The following is a 20,084-nucleotide window of genomic DNA, read 5'->3' as shown; positions in this document are numbered from 1 at the left end:
TTTTTCTCTTGAACAGTTATGTAAGATGACCTGAGGAACTTCTCTAAGTGTACTTAATGCCAATTAAACCGAGGAACATACGATTTCAAGATGCCCTGCTCTAGGTTTTTCTGGCAGCTAGTTTTTCAGAAACTCTGTCTCATAGGAGGACTTACCTTGTCAGATAAAAAGGGTAACATGGATAAAGCTGGAATCCCTGTGGGAGTTGCAGACTCCATGGGTAATCATTTTGAGCGTTTGGTGGTGGGATCCACAACTGTAGAGCTGTGAAGGAGCTTAGAGATTTGCACTGTCGATAACTGGTGCTCTTGAAATTAAATATGTTTTGCATACGTTGGAATGCATGAGTGAAACGGACTTGAGCAAGAAATTTCTGAGAAAATTGAGGCTTTCCCCTTTAAATGCTTGCATAGGCTGGGAGGGCCTAGTTAATTAAGGGATTAGTAACTTTATGTATAATGAAAAACACTGCTTTGCACTTCTGACAGTTATTCTCTTTATTTGTCCTATTATTTTTCGAAATATATATATATATATATATATATATATATCTATATATATGCTGACTGAGCGAAATAAAGCTGAATTAATCAAATTTGCACTGTTGTGGTCTGTACCTGCTGCGTTCGAGTTACCGAGCATCGTGGTAATTCAGGAGTGCTTTGAGATATATATATTTATATATATATATATCTCGTTTCCAGTCACATAGATTTATCCTGATTCCAAGTACTGTTTCAGGGCTGTTTTCCAATCAGGATGTTACTATCTGTGATATTTTCTATTTGTTCATGTAATTGTGGGCATTCTGACATTTTAAGATCATGTCGATATTGTAGAGGAACCAGAGACGTTTTAAGGCATCAGCAAAGTGGGCTCTGGCCCAGGGCCCCAGCCTCTCAGGGGCCCCCTGATAGAGCCAGCTCTGTTCTGCAGAATCTTGCCCGAGACCTTGAATAATTCTAAAACAGATGGTTTTAAATACATTGTTCATTTAATCTATTTTAATGTGAGTGATGTGTGAGAGTCTATTACAGACAGTTTGCAGAGAAATGTTGTGTTTATGTTTCCTGCAACATCTATAAATAAATGTTTATTTTAGATCAAAACAGGACTTCACATATGACCTCACATTTATCAAAGTGATTATTTGCAGTCATATTCGTGAGCTGCTGCTGCGTTACAATATTGAAAACACACATCACTATCCCTAAATATTACACGTAAATACATTTAAAATGTGAACGCGTGTGCCTGTGCACTGCAGGTGACCTGGCCAAGGAGCGCATGAAAGAGCGGACATTGAATCATAAATTACAAGCTGTTTCGAATAGGGACCCCCAAAATAAGTTTGGCCCAGGACCCCCAAAATCCTTAAGATGTCACTGAGAGGAACTCTTGAGTTTTGCGGAGGCAGGACCCCGTGCGCTCCCAGACGCCTGACATATGTCATGGAAGGCCTGTATCCTCAAGCGTGCATGGGAAGGAATATTTGGACGAACACAAAATGTAATGACTTCCATATTTTTGATCGTGGGTTATTAGGAGGGGATCTTTGCCAATAAATATCTGAATACCAACTTTACAACTACAAACAGCATGCATATCGATTTAACAGGCTGTGGAGCATTCTAGTATTGCAGCGAATCCGTGTCTAAAACACTACGGAGGCTGACACTGTTCTTTTTGCTAATTTGTAAAGCGCGACACTGTGATCGCTGCGCCATATCTACGCAGTTTAGATGCAGGGAACTAGAGAAGGAGGGCGGGGTAGTACACACCTACTTGGTGAACATATAACGCGCGTTCTGAAAACGGGAAACACATGCAATACATCAAAACACTGGCAGGGAAATGCACTTAAGCGCACAGTTCTTCTAAGCGCCAAGAACAGGTTTGAGAAATGCAATATTTGATGAGTGTGTACATAGTGGCGCTAATGTAATGCCTTAAACAATATAAAAGAGGGAAGTTGATTGATGGGATAAAGTCAAATAAAAGCAGTAAAAGGGGGGAGAAGGTGCCCGCAGGCCACAAACTCTACAGAACCGGCGGGGGCGCGGCAGGGGTTAAACATTTCTGTTTCATTAAGATGTTTGATGATCAATGGATCGGCCCCTCAGGGAAAGCCACTTGGGTGCGGGACTCGCATAACATTTATTCCCTCATAAAATATTCATCTGACAGGGCTTCGGCATACACAGCGCGCGCTGCGTGTTCACGCGCAGCGCGACCCGCCCTGGCAACGCGATCTGTAGCCACGAGCCCGTTCGGAGGGAGGGAGCACAGCGCTGCAAATGAGGAACTGCGCGAAATTAAAAAGCCTACGAGGGACTAACGGGGAGACGGTGTGTGACAGATGGAGAAGGGAGGGCAGGAGTGTGCGGTGCAGGCAACGCTGCACGCGCATCCTGGCCACCAGAGGCCTGGGCTAGGAGCCACTGCACGAAGCACGAGACGATGAGTTACTCGCTCACAAGATCAGAAAACGGAAAAGCTGGGACTCTTAGAAACAAGACTAACGAAACAAACAAAAAAGAAGAAGAAAAAGAGGTTATTTGACTATTCGTAATTCAGACTGAAAGTGCAGATGTCTCCACCTAGTCTGAAATTTTGTGGTTTCGCTTAATTTGTGCAGATTAAATGAAATTTAAATGAGATTTATAAAGTACCGGCTAATTCTCAAGGATGAGCTTCTAGGCACTGGGGCTCGATTAAAAGCTCCTAACCAGAAGCAAGAAATAGAAATAAAATCCAAAGAGGACATGGAGTCCAGCTCGTTAAAGCCTGCCTGGGAAAGATGGGCCGACATGAGCCCGAGCGAGGGGCCAATGGCAGGCCTCTCAATAACGCTGCTTCCAGGAAGGCAGCAGAGCTGCACCCCCTAACACTGTGGGATCCAGGTGGTGGTGAAACAAAAGCATTTATAGACCTCAAAGGACTTGAAGGGATGGAGAAAGTAAAGCTATTTTGTGGACCTGACAGACCAACGCTATGAACCGCTCTGCGGATGGGAGGTCGCATTTTAAACTGAATTTGTTTCGAAACTGAGAGCCAGGGAAGGGCCTCCGCTCTGGACGAGACTGAGCAGTATTTAGGAATCATAAGCAACAACCCGGCTGCGGCATTCTGAACTATCTGCAGCCCGCCAGGGAGAGTTCCTTGGCAATCCCCCAGTATAGGGCACTGGAACAATGCAGGCTAGAGGGCACCACCGTGTTCCTGGCCGAAAGAGACAACAAAGGAAGCACCTTGCGAAGAGCTTTCAACACACCAAAGCGGGTATCGGTAACAGCTTGACTCTGCAGTTGGAAGGATAACTGGCTGCCAAATGTGCCTCTCAGATGACGTGCTAAATAGGTAAGAGGCGGAGGGCACCCAACTCGCTTGGCCACCAATCGTTCATCCAGAGATAAGGATTAGAGACAAAAATGAATAATGCTGTTTTATCAGAGGTTCATTTTAGATTGTTGTGAGCTCTTCAGGAGGCCAACAATCTCATACATTAGATGAATTTACATCTCATCTGCTCATTATCCAACGTCAGCGGTACAAATATTTGGGTGTCATCAGCAGAGGCGAACACTTCGAAGCCATATTCCTTGACAAGTTGAGCAAGAGGGTCCATATAGATGTTAACGAGTGTCTGGCTCAAGGCAGAGCGACTGTGGTACCCCACAATCAATTGAAATAGGAGCGGAAGAATGGGGGGGGGGGTACAGCTTGTTGTCAGAGTTTAGGATAATCTGTGAACCAATCACGTGCAATGCCTTCTACACCTATTTCCCTTAGATGAAGACAAACCTCGTGGGTGACGGTGTTGAAGGCTGTCAAGAGATCAAGTAGTGCAGACTCCATTGCGGTGGTCAGCAGTCTAGTTGTTCAGATTGACTGCTTAAAAAGGGATGCTCGACCAGACGCGCAGCGGACGCGCGCAGCGGGCGCACCGCTGACAAGCCCGTCTGCGCCCGTCCGCGCCTCGACCGTGCCCAGGGCCAGGAACCCTGTCCTAAACAACTCAGTCAGACCCAAAAAACACCTATTCTACTCTAGCACCCAGCTTGTAAATATTGCCCACCTTGCTAACACCGCCTCCTGCCCTCACCGCCACTCCTGCAGGCTAGAAACCAACATGACCTTCAGCTGTCCCGTATGCCTCTATACGCTCAACACCAATGACAACTATAAGATCTCAGGAGTTACTCAGACCCGACAAAATCACTCCAAACAGGAGGACATACATGCGGCACTGGTAAACGCACGCTCACTCCCCAAACACAAATACGAACTAGCAGATTTCATAACCAGCCATAACCTAGACATTCTATTTATATCAGAAACATGGGGAGACCCCTCATCCGGCCCAGACTTCTGTACTGCTTCCCCGGACGGTTTTTGCGTAGTAAGACAGGACAGAAATAATAGAAAAGGGGGTGGTCTGGCTATAATACACCGAGATAAATACCTGGTAAGAACAGAGACCCTCCCTAGCACGTCCTGCGAAGCTATAAACTTCTCCATAAAAATTAATAACTCCTACACCTTCAAAGGAACCCTCCTATACCGCCCCCCAGGCCCGCGATCAGGGTTTCTCACCTCCCTAAACAGCTTGCTGGAACCCGTAGCAGGAGAAGCAGACTTCACCATTCTAGGTGATTTTAATTTCCATCTAGAAAACCCTGACGATAAGGATACAGCAACCCTACTCACTGAGCTAGACGCTATCACCCTCCAACAATTGGTCACCAGCCCCACACACAGAGCTGGCCACACGTTGGATGGGCTTTTCACTAACAACGCCAATATATCCATTATCAAAACTCTACCCCTGACCTGGACTGATCACTGGGCAGTGTTATTCAACCTCCTGACAAAAAAAACCTCCCCCGCCCTCATACCTAGAAGGCCTACACAATTCAGAGCCTGGAGCCAGGTAGATCAACAGCTCCTCAACGCTCAATTGTTAGCATCCAACTATGAACCCACAGCCAATCCTACATTAGCCTCCTCCAGATACTCTGACTGGCTGAACAATGCCTTCAAAGAACTGATACCCCTCAAAAATCTCTCAAAAACAGAACCTCCCCTTCGGCACCTTGGTTCTCCGAAATCCTTAGATTAGAAAGACAACGCTGCAGGAACCTCGAGAGACACTGGCGCAGAGATTATAACACCTCCGATAAAACACGCTATAAAGAGGCAATTCACCAATATAAACAGCTCCTAATCGCCGAGAAAAGTAAATACTACACCAATCAAATAGAAGCAGCCCAAGATTCCACCAAGAGCCTCTTTCAGGTAGTCCTCAAACTATCAGGAACCACAGCAAAACCCCTACCAGTCCCTACCCAGGACTTATGCAACGCCTTGGCCAATACCTTTCAAGACAAAGTTAACAAAATTTACGACATCTTCACCACGCAAACAAAAGCCGATCATTTAACCTCTCCCGAGAAAATCAACAATTCCCCCCTCCTTATCGCATTTTCATCAAGTCTCACCCGAACAAATAAAAGACTACATCCCAACTATAAAATCAGGGTCCCCAACTGATCCTTGTCCACCCGCGGTATTAAAACTCATTCCTGACCTACTAGCCCCTAACCTCGCAGACATCTGCAATGCCATGTTTGACACAGGCATCTACCCCACAGCCTGGAAAAGGGCAACCATCAAACCCTTGCTGAAGAAACAGCATCTGAACCCACTAGACACCAAAAACTATCGACCCATCACAAACCTTCCTTTGCCAGCAAAGATTTTTGAAAAAATTATGAACACGCAACTAACTAATTATATTGAAGAAAACAGTCTCTTGGATGAGACACAATTTGGCTTTAGAAAGGGCCACGGGACAGAAACCGCCCTCATTAAAGCTGCAGATGAAATCAGAGCCACCCGAGACCAAGGCGGATCAGCAGTCTTGATACTGCTGGATCGGTCAGCGGCCTTTGACACGGTCGACCATACTACTCTGATCGACCGTGTCTCAAGCATAGGCGTCAAACTTAAAGCAAAGGATCTATTGGCCTCCTTCTTATCCAACCGCACCCAGCTGGTGAGTCTCGGCGAATTTAACTCTCTCCCATTTACCCTCCCTTGTGAAGTGCCACAAGGATCATCCTTGAGTCCGACACTATTTAATATCTATGTGTCGGACTTGGCCAAGGTAATTAAAACTCATGGGATGAGGCTGACATCCTACGCCGACGACACACAGCTGATACTTACAATTAACAACGACGGAGAAGCAATTGCAGCCAACTTTCAGACTGGCATGCTTGCCATCAGCTCCTGGATGGCTAACAATTGTTTAAAGTTAAACTCAGACAAAACGGAGGTCGTGATCTTCGGCAAACCTACATCCAGCATGGTCCCCTACTTGGTGGCCGACCACCTTGGGATCTCCACCCCTCCCTGTACCCAAAGCTAGAAACCTAGGGGTCATATTTGACGACAAACTAACCTTCTCAGCCCATACAAACGCCATCATCTCATCATCATTTTACACTCTCAAAATGATCAAAAAACTTCTACCGTTCCTCCCCCCTAATGCAGGAAAAACTCTGGTCAGCACGCTTGTAATGTCGAAAATTGACTACTGCAATGGGCTGCTCATTAATGCCCAACAAAAGATTACCAACAAATTACAGATGGTGCATAACGCCGCCGCCAGATTAATAACAGGCACCCCCAAACGCAACTCAATTTCCCCAGTGGTCCGGAGTCTGCACTGGCTACCAATAACTAGCCGCATCAAATTTAAGGCCCTCTGCATTGCCTTCAAGGCCATCCACAACACTGGACCAGACTTCCTAAAAAAAGCCTTTTGTGCCCATGTGCCTAATCGAACCCTACGCTCCTCCACCGCCAACATGCTGAGGGTTCCCCGCACTTATAAGGCATCCTGGGGTGACAAGATATTCACCATTGCCACTTCCAAACTCTGGAATTCCCTTCCCCTTTGCATTAAAACTTGCCCAACGCTACCCTGCCTTCAGAAAACTGATAAAAACATGGCTTTTCAACCAATGAGCACCACACTAAACCTCTACTGTCTGCAGTCCGTAGCGCCGAGACACCCTCGGGTATTTGCACGCTCTATAAATCGCTCAAATAAATTAGTAATGTAAGGGCTGCTGTGCCCTTGTCGTCCAACTAAAGTTTCAGACTTTGTCACCATGAGCAACAACGATTCAATAGAAAGAGCAATCCGGAAGCCATACTGGGTGTAGTTATCACCAGCACTGTACACTCTGTGATTTGCACACACTTACTTATTTTTCATCAGAATAGGACCGAGGGCAGTTGTTGATTTGTTATAGAGTTTATCATGTTTAATGTATTAATTGTGCTCCAGTGACTTACTAGCATACCATTACATGCCTGTGAATTCACGCTGTGGCTCTGATATATATGGTTGGGAATTCTTCCAGGTCTATCAGATGTAGAGGGCCTTGGCCTCAATTGTTGGCTTTACTGTAGTGTACGTTCCTTTCTTACAGACGGCTGTACTAGACTGCATTATGACTCTTCGTGCATGTTATCCTGCTATATTGTACGCTAGCTGAATACAAAACGTTTTTAAAAAAATTGAATAGGAACAAAAGCAAATGAGAGAAAAGCAGATGGAAGCAAAATACAAGAAGACATTAACAAAAGTGAAAATGAGGGCTAAACAAGAACCAACAAGAGTGAGATAAATAAACCGGAAGTGCAAGGCGGTGATGTAAATGGCATGAGATGAAATCAAGGCTAGGCTGCTTTGGAACTTGGCATCTAAAGTGGCGAGTGCCTAAGAAATAGTTTGGGCCCAAGCACCTTCTGTGATTCGACCAGAGAGAATCAGTGTCCTAAATCGAGGGTATCGTGGAGCTTCTCTTTCTAAGCAGCTCACACGTATGAAATCTCCGCTGAGAAGAAACTTTTTAAGTAGCCACATATTGGTACACGCAAGGATGTAGAAAGAAAATGCTCCTGCACCATTCTGCACATACAAGAACTGCAAAGCTGTCGGCAAAATATGAAACTGTCAGTTTCCTCAGAATCCCCGAAGAGCAGCGTGCATCATATTGATTATGGATAACCTCAAAAGGACAACTGTACGTTGGTACGCAGTCCGTCTCGGAGGATCGTGTTGCAGACCACCAGACCGTGTCACGCACTCTCGCACCTTTTCAAGTTATATATCCTAACCGAATGGAGGTTTACTCCCTTCTGCTTCCACTCACCACAACTCACCGCCATCCCAACTACAGTTCGGTTAGTACAAGGCGGTGGGCCTGGAAGGGGTCAGCAGACCTCTGCTCTCCAAACCCTATCTACAATTTAGGACATCTTTTCTCCCGCTCCGAGAATGCTTAGTCCTATATGGCACCCATGCCATGATCACAGCTCTCTTGAACTTGGCCTCACGCTCACCTCATGAAGATACAACCCACGCCAAACTCAGCCATCGCCACAGCTGGGAATTGTGACCGAGCTTTGCTGGTTCTCGGAGCCCCCTTGATTATCTGTCAAAGAAAGATGTCAGCACAGAATACCAGCTAGTAACTGCAACACACCCAAACACATGCTGAACCTCACTAGCTTCACCAGACTTCAGGGCCTTTTTAATCTACAAAAATGAATTTATGCCTGGCCCAGGATCCCTCTCCAGCATGCACAGGAAATTCTTGGTAAAACATGCCCAGCTATGAAACCTTCTTTGCCTGAAAGACACCTAAGCGCTTTACTAATTTCTGAGATTGCAGAATAACTGGCTTTTCCCACAAACCACTAACAGGCGACCAATACCTTCCTCTGCCCTGCTCCCCGCTCATCCTTCACCACCCATCTTGGTTGGACACCTTAAGACTTCAGCAAGACGTTAAGCCTATGCATACCCAAAATAAACAAATACAAATTGACCAGAATCCAGGACTGGACGAACAGAATCTCTCAAATGCTTCAGAGATCAACAAAAAACGCCGATAAATGCCAGAGTGAGCAAGGATGAGGCGGGGAGGGCGGCGAGGGCCGCAAGCCGCGGAGGAAATGCCGAATCTGCCAGGTCAGCTCCTCCAGGGGGGCCGGAACAGCAAACACCGAGGAGAAAGACGGAAAATCCTGGTCGCTGTGTCACACTTAGCAAGTCAAAGATACGTTTGTGCAGGGCTGCAGAGGGCCAAATCCATTTTACATGCTGTATGTATTATTAATTCCCGACAGTGGGCTTAGAGAAACCTAATTCCCCAAATACCAGCTTCTTTAGAGTGCGGGAAAACCTTTTCAAAAGCTCATCTTTTATTGACTCGGTCATTTTTCTAAGTCAATCTGTCTGCTGTCGGCTAGGGCAGGCTGCTAAATCTTTTTTTTTTCCCACCTCTTCCCCCCTCCCCACACCTTTGCCTGCTCTGAGTCCTGCCAGTCTATTAGAATTGGCTCAAGTATGCAGCAAGGGCTCTAATTTGAAACCTAATGAATTCTTCAGATAGCAGCAGATTAGAAGAGAACAAGATAGGAAGAGGTTGGTGGCTACAAGTGCCCAAGCAGACAGCTGATTGGGGGGGGGGGGGGGGGGGGAGGGGAGAGAGACAGAAGAGGAAAGGACGTGTGTGGTTTAACTCCTTATGCACCTTGCATTTTTATGCAGTCTGAGCCAATGTATGGTGGGGATGGTTCTCCAGCTCAGTTGCAACAAAAATCGTGGGATTTACTACCGAACGCAGTTCAGGATTTGCTTTGGATAGTACCTTAAAGTAACACAAAGTTGAGCTATGTGCTGCTTTGCATTACTTCGCATTATGGGGGCATTACAAGGGTGGTGTGCATGGACATTTTCAAGCTAGCACCCAAGGGTTTTGATCAAGTCCCATTTACATCAAAACTGTACGACTCCTACAGGCAGTCGTAACCAGGAGAAATGTTTTAATTTGTTCTCGTTTTTCCAACTTTCCATGTGTGCTGCATTTTTGGGCCCAGAGGAACCCATCCCACGGGGCGAAATTTAACAAAAAGGGGAGGAGGGCATGTAGCTCCCCTCCCGAGCCTTATTAGGCCCTGGGGACCCTATTCCCTGGAGCCAATATAAATAAAAAGGGACTAGTACTGTGCAGCCCCCTCCCTGAGCCTTCTCAGGCCCAGAGGACCCTATCCCCCGGGACTGCCTTTTTTTTAAATTACAGGGGAGGGATGGCAACATGGCCCCCCTCCCCAAGCCTCATTAGGCCCTGGGGACCCCATCACCTAGGACCAGATTCATTTTAAAGGGGCGGGGGAGGCCTTGCGGCCTCCCTCCCCGAGCATCATGAAGCCTGAGCCTCAATATATCCTGGGGCACCCATCCCCTGGGGGTCATTGAACAAGTTACTTACCTTCGGTAACGATATATCTGTAAAAGACATACATTAGTTATAGATTCCTTATTTTAGACTTACCCTCAGGCGTCAGAATGGATCAGGAGATTTTTTTTCGTAGCAGTACCCCTGCGCGTCGATAGGTGGCGTCGGTCGACTCAGTTAGTCGTCGGCGTCGTGGTCTCCAGGATGACATTGCGATATCTACTTAGACACCGCCCTCGCGTGCTGACATCAGTTCTTTACACGACATTCCACACCAGAAGCGCAGAGCCATGCAAGACACTGACCACAGGTGCACAAAACTAGGGCCCTGCAAGGGTGCTTGACCCTAGAAGTCAGTTAGCAGAACGGGGAGGATGGATGGGGTGGTAAGGAATCTATAACTAATATATGTCTCTTACAGATATATTGTTGCCGAAGGTAAGTAACTTGTTCATCTGAAAGTGACTATTAGTTATAGATTCCTCACCTTAGAATAGATACCCCAGCAATACCAACCCTGGAGGTGGGTCTGCAAACTAAGTTCACACCAGGAAGTCCTGGAGAACAGAAGGGCCAAAGAAGCAGCCTCTCCGGACTTGAGAATCCAGGCAATAGTGTTTTGTGAATGTGTGCACGGGTGCCCACGTGGCTGCCTGGCAGATGATATGAAGGGGAACTCCACGTCCCAAAGCAGTAGTGGCTGCCGTCACCCTGGTGGAATGGGCGCGGAGTCCTACTGGAGGCTCCTTCTTTGCCAAAGAGTAGCAAATTTTTATGCAAAGAACGACCCATCTAGAGATGGTCCGTTTTTGCACAGCCCGACCTTAGGAGCAGTCGGATCAGATGATCGATGGCCAGTTGTAACAGCTCGGGATACCAAACTCTTCGAGCCCAATCCATGTTCTACGAAAATGAACTTAGTATACCTGACCCCGCATCAACCTTCACTCTGGCCTCTCTACAGAGTTCACTGGAAATTCTTGGTCAGAATTGCCTAGCTATGGAACTTTTTTGCCTAAAAGACACCTCAGCGCTTTACTCATTTCTGAGATTCCTGAATAACTGGCTTTTCCCACAAGCCACTAACAAGTGGCCAATACCTTTCTCTGCCCTGCTCATCCTTGTGGGAACAGTCCAGCCTAAACTGCCAAGCCAGGGCCTCCCTGGACCGGAAACAAGCATCCTGGGACCGGTTTCAGGGCATCACCCTTCATCAGCCAGGCTAGCTTGAATCCAGCGGTGTAGTGAGCACGGGACCCACGTCTGGACATACCCTTCCCACTTAGGGCGACATATGCAAAAGAAACAATAGGGCAGTTTAGGCTGGACTGTTCCCAGTGGGCGCAGGCTCAAGACCGATTTGCATATGTTTGAGTCCAAACTGGAATGGCATTGTGAGCAAAACAACTATTGATTCAGGCCCAGATCTCTGTACTGGGGTGAATGTATGACATTGCTTTGCATTCTGTCCACCAATTGTTCTTTTAGCATTTGTCACCCCGAGTGGGACGGGTATGCCCAGACGTGGGTCCCGTGCTCTCCATGCCACTAGAGTAGAGCTATCTTGGCTGATGAGGGCTGAAAGCCTGAACCCGGTTCTAGGATGCTTGTTCCCAGTCCAGGGAGGACCTGGCCAGGTAGTTCGGGCTGAACTGTTCCCATTGGGCGCAGGGTCAAGACTGATTTGCTTATGGCTGGGTCCAAACTGGAATGGCATTGTGAGCAAAAAAATGATGGATTCAGGCCAAGATCTCTGTACTGGGGTGAATGTATGACATTGTTCTGCATTCTGTTCATCAATTGTTCTTTTTGCATATGCCACCTAGCATGATCCACCAGCAGGATGCAGGAGGCCATGATGCCCAGCAGCAGCAGGGTCATTCTGACCGAAACCCAGGATAGAGGCTGAAAGAACAGAATATCCTGGACTCGCTGCTCGGGAGGATACACCCGAAACTGCAATGTGTCCAGTACTGCTCCGATGAAGAGGTGCTTCGGAGAGGGAATCAGATGCGACTTTGGCACGTTGATAGTGAGTGCAGGAGGTCCGCCGTAGTCTGGAGGTGGGAGACGACAGCCTGGGGCGAGCCCGCCTTCAACAACCCGTCGTCGAGATAGGGGGAAGACTGAAACACCTGATCTGCGCAGATGAGCTGCAACCACGGCTGTCACTTTCATAAACTCCCGAGGGATGCTGGTAAGGCCAAAGGAGAGCACGGTAAAGTGAAAATGCTCGTGGCCTACCGTGAACCGTAGGTAACGCCTGTGGGCTGGCAGGACAGGGATGTGGAAATAGGCGTCCGGCAAGTCCAATGCTACCATCCAGTCTCCAGGGTCGAGGGTAGACAGAACCTGAGCCAATGTCATCATCTTGAACTTCTCCTTCCGGAGGAAGCGGTTGACGTCCCCGAGGTCTAAGATAGGACGCAGGCCTTTGTCCTTCTTGGGTACCAGAAAGTAGTGGGAATAGCAACCACGACCTATTTCTCGCACAGGGACACGTTTGATGGCTCCCTTGGCCAAGAGAGCCGCAACTTCCTGGCAGAGAAGGGCCAAATGATCCTCCGACATGCGATGGTATTGAGGTGGTCTGGATGGAGGGGTAACCTCGAAGGGGTGGGAATAGCCCCTTCGGACTATCTGCAAAACCCACCTGTCCGACGTGATTTTTTGCCAGTGGGGTAGGTAATGGGGAATCCTGTCGCCCACTGGCAACTGGTGGCCCTGGAGGGTCGGACTAGGAAGGTTTGGAGGCTGCTGCAGAGGGGGCTCTGGTGGACTGGCCTGCCCGCTGGCCCCCTGACCCACGACGTTGGGTTCCACGTCCCCAGCCGTGCAGAGGCTTAATAGTTTGCGCAGGCCTGTGGCCCTGGGCAGAATGTGGCGGGGCACCCCTTCCATAGCCCCAAAAGGGGCGAAAAGCAGACTGCGCAGGGCAGGTGGTAGCGAGGCCGAAGGATATGGCTGTAGCCCTAGAATCCTTATCGCGCTTGAGCGCGCTGTCCGCTTTGTCGCCATACAAGCGACTGCCATCAAAGGGCATGTCCAAAAAAGTCGACTGGACATCAGCCAAAAAGCCAGTGGACCTCAGCCAGGCGTAGCATCTCAGGGCTGCCGATGTGGAAATCGTCCTGCCGAGCGAGTCAGCGGTGTCCAGGCAACACCGAATGGTGAACTTGGCTGCATCTCTACCCCCAGCAACAGCACGGGAGAGAGTGGCCCGGGCCTCTTCTGGGCGCTGTGGCAGCACCTACGCAACCGTATCCCACACAGATAGGGTATAACAATCCAACAGACATGCTGTGTTCACCGACCTCAATCCTAAGCTGGCGGGAGAAAACAACATCTTGCCAAGATGATCTAACTTTTTGGATTCCCTATTGGGGGGGGGGGGGGGGGCAGTAGGGATTGCGCCCTTGGAAGAAGAGGCTTGGACTACCAAGCTCTCAGGGGTTGGGATAGGAAAATGGGGTCACCCGAGGCGTCGGGCAATCATCCTATCCACAGGAGCCCCTGTGCTGGGCCTGGACCAGGTGCCCAGAAGGATGTCAGTGAGGGCCTTATTGAATGGCTATACACTCAAAAGTATCCAGTAGCTACTGTTAAAATTTGAGCAAAAGCAGAGCCAGTGGAATTCATTCATAGGCTCTTGTGATTTATTTCACAATTTTCTGGATTATACCATAGATTCAATGACAATCAATTCATGTCAAACATTAAGGGCAACACAAACTGACAACATTTTTCAACATAAAAATGCAAAAAACAGTTAAGATATAAACCATATTTACAAATGTGTATAAATCATCAGAGATGTGTGCAATCACAAAAACACAATTACAAAAATGCAAGGAGGTAACTAAAGTACCAGTCCATAAATCAAAGACAGCAATAAGGCGGAGCAGCAAGTCACAATTTGCTTTCCACTTTTCATTCTCCTGCCTATATGCACAGGTCTGGGTATCCGATGAATCAGGTGGAGGGTGGCTTCTGGAGGGAATGAATTGAGCCTTCTCCTTAAGCCAATAGGGTTAGTTTTTCCCCGACGCTGTTGTCAACGCATTTCCAACCCCGTCAGCAATCAGGGGTTTTCGTCAGGACTTGGATGTGGTGAAATCTTATGTTGTAGAAAAGGAGATGTTCCTACTATTTCAGAAATTTTCTGTCACTGAAAGTGGCGTTGAGGCCTGCGTCAATGGCGGTTCTTAGTTGTGCAGATCGGTGCATCAGTTCAGTTGGAATAGCAGCAGGGGCTCCGAAGTGGCTGCTGCCGGTTAAAGCACCTCGGTCAGGAGGTTGGTCCCGACTGCCACTGTAGGAAGCTCGAGGTTCAAGGCCTCAACCGCCATACGCAACACCACTGCGTAAGATGCACCCTACTCCATAGCCCCAGTAGGGGGAGAAAGCATACAAAGGTCTGGTGAGGTGTTCAGACCACTGGCATCACCCAACTTCTCTCTCCAGTCCGGTTCATCCAACTGGTCTGCAAGAGGGTCCACAGACCCCTCCCAGTCCTCCTCACTCATCTGGTTGCCACTCAGGGCAATAAGGAACACCAGGATAGAACAATGGCACAAAAGTACCAGTCGGCGACAGATCCGGCTTCAGTCAACATGACTCCGTGTCCATGTCAAGGTGGAGGGCGGTGTCGATGCTGGCTGGGGACAAAACCGGTGGCGGAGGTGTCGACATCGGATTCGGTGCTGGGGAGGTGTGGTAAGTTCGACAGGCGCCGGTCCGGATCCAGGCCTGGATCCTTGGGGACCCTCGGGCCAGGGCCGCCGGGATCGAAGGCCTAGAGCCCCCAACAGAGTTCGCGGGACCCAAAGGCAGGCCTGCGGAGTCGGGCTGCCCAAAGATGGAAGGAAGGGCTTTGTAAAAACTACGAAATTGGGCAGGGGCGGCTCCGGCTCCCGGGAAGGGAGGGAAACTCTGAGCCGACCCAACAGGCTCCACAGGCGGAGCTGCAGGACGAGCACCATCCGCATCCCACATCGCGTCAGCCGATGGACGGGTAGAATGCGAAGAGCGACGATGCTTTTTCGTCTTCTTCTTGTGCTTCGACTTACCCTAAGACGAAGACTTTGACGAAGAGTGGTGGTGGTGGCTCCGCAACCGGTCCGGCGACCTTCCTCTCGACAGGGACCTCGAGCGGTGCGGAGCGGACTGCCAGGCATCGAGAAGCTTTTGGGACCACTCATGCAAAGACTTCGGGTTCAAGGCCCAGCAAGGCGGAACACGACTTCGGGTCGTGGTCGCGCTCCAGACACCAGATGCACACAAGGTGCGGGTCCGTAACCGACATCAGTTTGTGACAGACGTCACAAGCCTTGAAGCCGGTCTGACGTGGCATCCCTGCGTGTACCAGGAGTCAACATGACTCAAAAAAGAAGTAGACAAAAGTTGAAAAATAGCAGTCAAAAGTGACTGGAGGTACCGCTCTCTCCGGATCTGCGCAGGCTGGAGCGGAAAAATAACTGATGTCAGCGAGCAAGGGCAGCGTCTAACTAGATACCACGACGTCATCCCAGCGACCACGATGCAGATGGCGAACGCGGAGTCGACCTACGCCACCTATCAACGCCCAGTGACCCCATCCCCCAGGGCCTTACTTTAATATAGGAAGGGTGCCCTGGTGCCAGCCTGGGGCACCCACAAATAATATTTTGGGGGCATCAGGAGTCGTCCCAGGGCCTCCGTGGCCCTAGCCGGCTCGTCTCATGCTGCGGATTTGGGAACAGCTCCCGCCTGGATGGCCTCTCGTGTATTTTGGTTCAATAATGAAACCTTGGTGCAATGATAACCTTAAACAATCATATAGCCAGAATACTTCAATGGCATTACCAGAGTATAATAAACAATTGTGCTATATATCGGCATGACTTATGGTACATTCTAATGGTATTGTAAGTTACAGAGGAGTTCAGTGACCACAGAGAGGCATGAGGCCGAAGATGGAGTTTTACAAAGTCAAGGAACTCCAGGCTGCCCTCCAACATCCTTTTAACTACAATCCTGTTTTTTTAATTCCTTGCATTAAATACATGGTTCATTCGATGATATTTTGTACACAACAAAAAAGCTTCCCTGTCTGAATAAATCGTCCGTAGGAATCGAATTGCTAAGTCGTATGGCACGGCCAGTGCACTTAATAAATAAACAAATAATACACTGAACTAGATGACTACACACACACTGACAAACCACAATGATGGGCCACAGGTTTAAGAGTATCTTGGGGTGTCAGACTTACACGCGTAAACAGAAGAGTTTAAGAGGACAAGCCAACACATTTAATTCAGTAAAGTTGGTTTTGTGTTCATAAATGTATTTACCCAGCTGTATCCATGTGAATAAGTCTATCCCTTGGCGTTATCAGAGGATACTCCGGGGTGGCAAAGTCCTTGACTTTTGTGCCAAGCCACAAATTGCGTGTCTGTGGAAATTCGTAAACTATTTTCTGACCCCGAACTACCGGTGAAAAGATTGGTTATTAATCCCAGTCAATGACAAGGTGGAATCATCCCCAGAATAGGTGTTGAGGAAGGGGTTCCCGCACATGGAAAAATATTTTCCCTTTGAAGAAAAAAAAAGTTAAGTGCATTTGAACTAGCCCTGGTTTTTCCGGATGTGAGAATGTAGCCATATATTTCTGACTGTGGAAAAGTAATTCACAAAACATACTTGCGAACCCTATGGATGCAGGCGGTACCACCTACGGCTTTAACAACGCCATTCTACAGCACTTTATCATACACGCGCAAGACAGCAATTTTAGCTCAGAAAAACCCACACAATCACAGACTAATAGAGGCCACCAGCTGCTCCATCACAGTGCACCAGGGCCACTTTCAGGCCCTGGGGAGGCGAGTAACCCTGCCATCCGCTTCGGAGCCCTAGTAGCAGGTGTGATCACTGATTGGAGGCTTTAATGTCCTCTTTCATTCCATGCCCAGTTGACCAGTTACAGCCGGCTTGTACTATAACACAAATATTACACTTTATTAAAGACTGGAGGAACCGGAGGCAATATTCAGTGCAGAGAAGCTTTACAGCAGCACCCCCCCCCCCTTTTTCAACGGAGCTTCAGCTTTTGTGGTATGGTAGTGATTTGCAACTTTACAATCAGGCATTTAATTCTTCTACTTTCGTAATGAGACCGTTTATCAGCAGGGCTGTAAGTGGGGTGAAAGAGGGGGGCAAAATACATTTCTGTGATTCTGTTAGTGTGCCACCCAATCAGTATTTTGGTTTCTCTCTGTTATCTTATCCAGATATATAACACACGACTCACTGTCATACATCTAAAACCAGCCAGGACTATTCGCTTTGTCAACGGTTAACTGTGTACGATAAATCAGCAACAACAGTGTTTTTGTTGCAAATAATGAATACTGCAAATGTTTCAATTCTGAAATTCAGAGACTGGATTAAACATTGCTGAGCCCTGTGCAATCATTGGATGACCACATCCATTCTTAACCCCTTTATCGCTCACTGATGGGCGGGCACTTTGAGGAACTCACACTGCCTTCAGCCTCAACTCCAGGGCTCTTAATCACAGCCCGTTTTACAAAACTGGAGACAACTCAGTTCAAAGTTCAAACCTGTAATATAAACAGGAAGTAAATGGCTGGCATGGATTACCTTTGCACATTTAAAATTTGTTGTTCAGAAATCGATCAGTGTTTTTGCCAATAAAGATAAGGACATGAAATTAGGGCCCTATTGGGTCTGAGGCCAGGATGGACTCGGCCCATTTAATGCCATGTTCATCAGTGAGAAGACAAAGGAGGGTGAGCGATCTAATCAAGCCTTAGAGCCCGCTGTAGAGGGATCTACCGGCCATTAAAGGCACACTCCAGCGCTTTGGCTCGGGCCTTTAATGGCCGGTAGAGCCCGCTACGGAGGGCTCTAGGGCTATTAGAACATTCGATCCCTAGAGGGCATAATGTTATACTTGTAAAACAAAGGCTTGACTGAGCCTGAGGGGGTTGCATCCATCTCGGGCTCCATGAGGTCTTTTGTTCACAGCAACAGCTGTGAACATACATTGGAATGTTGGAGCTCCGGGCTTCTACCAGCCATTAGAAACAAAAAGTACTCATTTGTTTTCAATGGAGCTCTCAACATTTCAATGCTCTAATACAATGGAGATTCAGGATATGAGAGGGCGAGATGTAAAATAGGAAGTCTAAAGTGAGAGAAGCAACAGGGTGGAGGGAGAGAAGAAATATTTGGAGAGAAGATAGTTAATAAGGGAAAAGAAAACTTGAAAGAAGTAGAGATACAGCAAGAAGGGGAACTCGAGGAAGAACAAAGAGGGCAAGGTAAGATGACCTCAAAGACAGGTATATGAACTTTCCCCAAGTCAGGGTGAGGAGGTGAACCAGGGTAATTTTTTTGTATTCTGTTTCACCTATGAAGGTACAAGACTTGGAAACAACGAAAAACACCAGGCATCCTGAAATCCCTGAGAGAAGAAAGACAGTGGGAAGGAGTGGGCAAGGGTGGGGACAAACGGGAGGGCGGGATTGAAAGATAGATTAAAGGAGAGGGAAACTGAAGAAGCATGAGACAGTCAAGGGAGGATAAGCATGAGCTAGAGGAAACGTAGACAGAGAAAAATAAAGGAGGCAGACGGAGGAAAGGTGGAGAAATAAATGTAGGAGAGTAGGATCTACTTCACATGGGTACCCCCACTTTTTGCTGGTGTTTCACTGTTTTTCGACCTTAGTCTGGCTGTGGCCCTGCTAATCAGGACCACAGCCTAGCTGCTTCCTCTCAAAAATGGTTTCCATGTACATTAGGTACATATCTAATTGGATTCTGGAGTGCCTTATAAGCCCCTAGTATATGGTATACTATGTACCTAGGGCATAGGTACCTCAGAGGCCTACCAGGCACTGCAGCATATATTATGCCACCCCTGGGAAGCACCCCAAAATGGCACCACAGGTCTGCTACTGCAGCCTGGGTAAGGGTGCGCTTGCACCCCTTACAGCGGTATAGGCTACCTATATCCATATATATATATATATATATTTATATATATATATATATATATATATAGACACATATAAACCTATAAGTCACTCCTATGGCAGGCCTTGACAATCCTGAAGGCAGAGTGCTTGGTTTTATGTGAGAGGGTGCCCAAGCATGAGCTGAGCCCCTCTGCAGCGCTCGGAAATATTTCCTTATGGCTGTTCTGTGATACAGCCATACCATATACTCTTAAGTGCATTATAACCTCGCGGTAAATGCTAACTTTGGGATGGCCGCATCAAAACATGTCGTGTTTAGTGTCAAACGCTATCGAATACTACCCCCCGCCAGTTCTCGTGGCGGGGGTAGCATTCCACCCTTCTAGAGGGAGAGACATGTTCACACTGGCTAAACCCGGTAGGACTTTCCTGAGCCCTGGCATCACAAAATGGATGCCTCGGCCACAGACACGGGTCTGGCCTCCTGCTGCTGACCAAAACTCCGGCAGGGGAGGCCTGGCCAATAGGGGTCCTGTCGATGGGAGATGTGGCCACCTCCCCAGACAGGAAGATGTGTATTGTGGCTGGGCAGGAGCACTCTCTGGTGCTTTGAAGTCCTGCACTGGGGGCACGTTTGCTGTCCCTGTGCATAGTCCAGTTCAAACCGGTTGCAGGGGCTACCTGCCCCTGCTCTGGCGCAAAACTGGACAAAGGAAATGGGTGTAACCACCCCTCTTTCCAGGCCCACCCATAGGTGGGGCCTTAAAGTTAATCC

The 20,084-nt window shown here is 48.0% G+C and overlaps 1 protein-coding gene across 1 annotated transcript in view; it reads right to left on the bottom strand.

Moving 5' to 3' along the window:
* Positions 1–20,084, bottom strand: part of MAD1L1 (mitotic arrest deficient 1 like 1) — a 2,477,345-nt gene that overhangs the window by 769,348 nt on the left and 1,687,913 nt on the right. The window lies entirely within an intron of this gene.

The sequence above is a fragment of the Triturus cristatus genome, chromosome 10, assembly GCF_964204655.1.
Source record: "Triturus cristatus chromosome 10, aTriCri1.1, whole genome shotgun sequence".
Classification (NCBI taxonomy): domain Eukaryota; kingdom Metazoa; phylum Chordata; class Amphibia; order Caudata; family Salamandridae; genus Triturus; species Triturus cristatus.
This window is presented reverse-complemented; position numbering and strand designations above follow the sequence as displayed.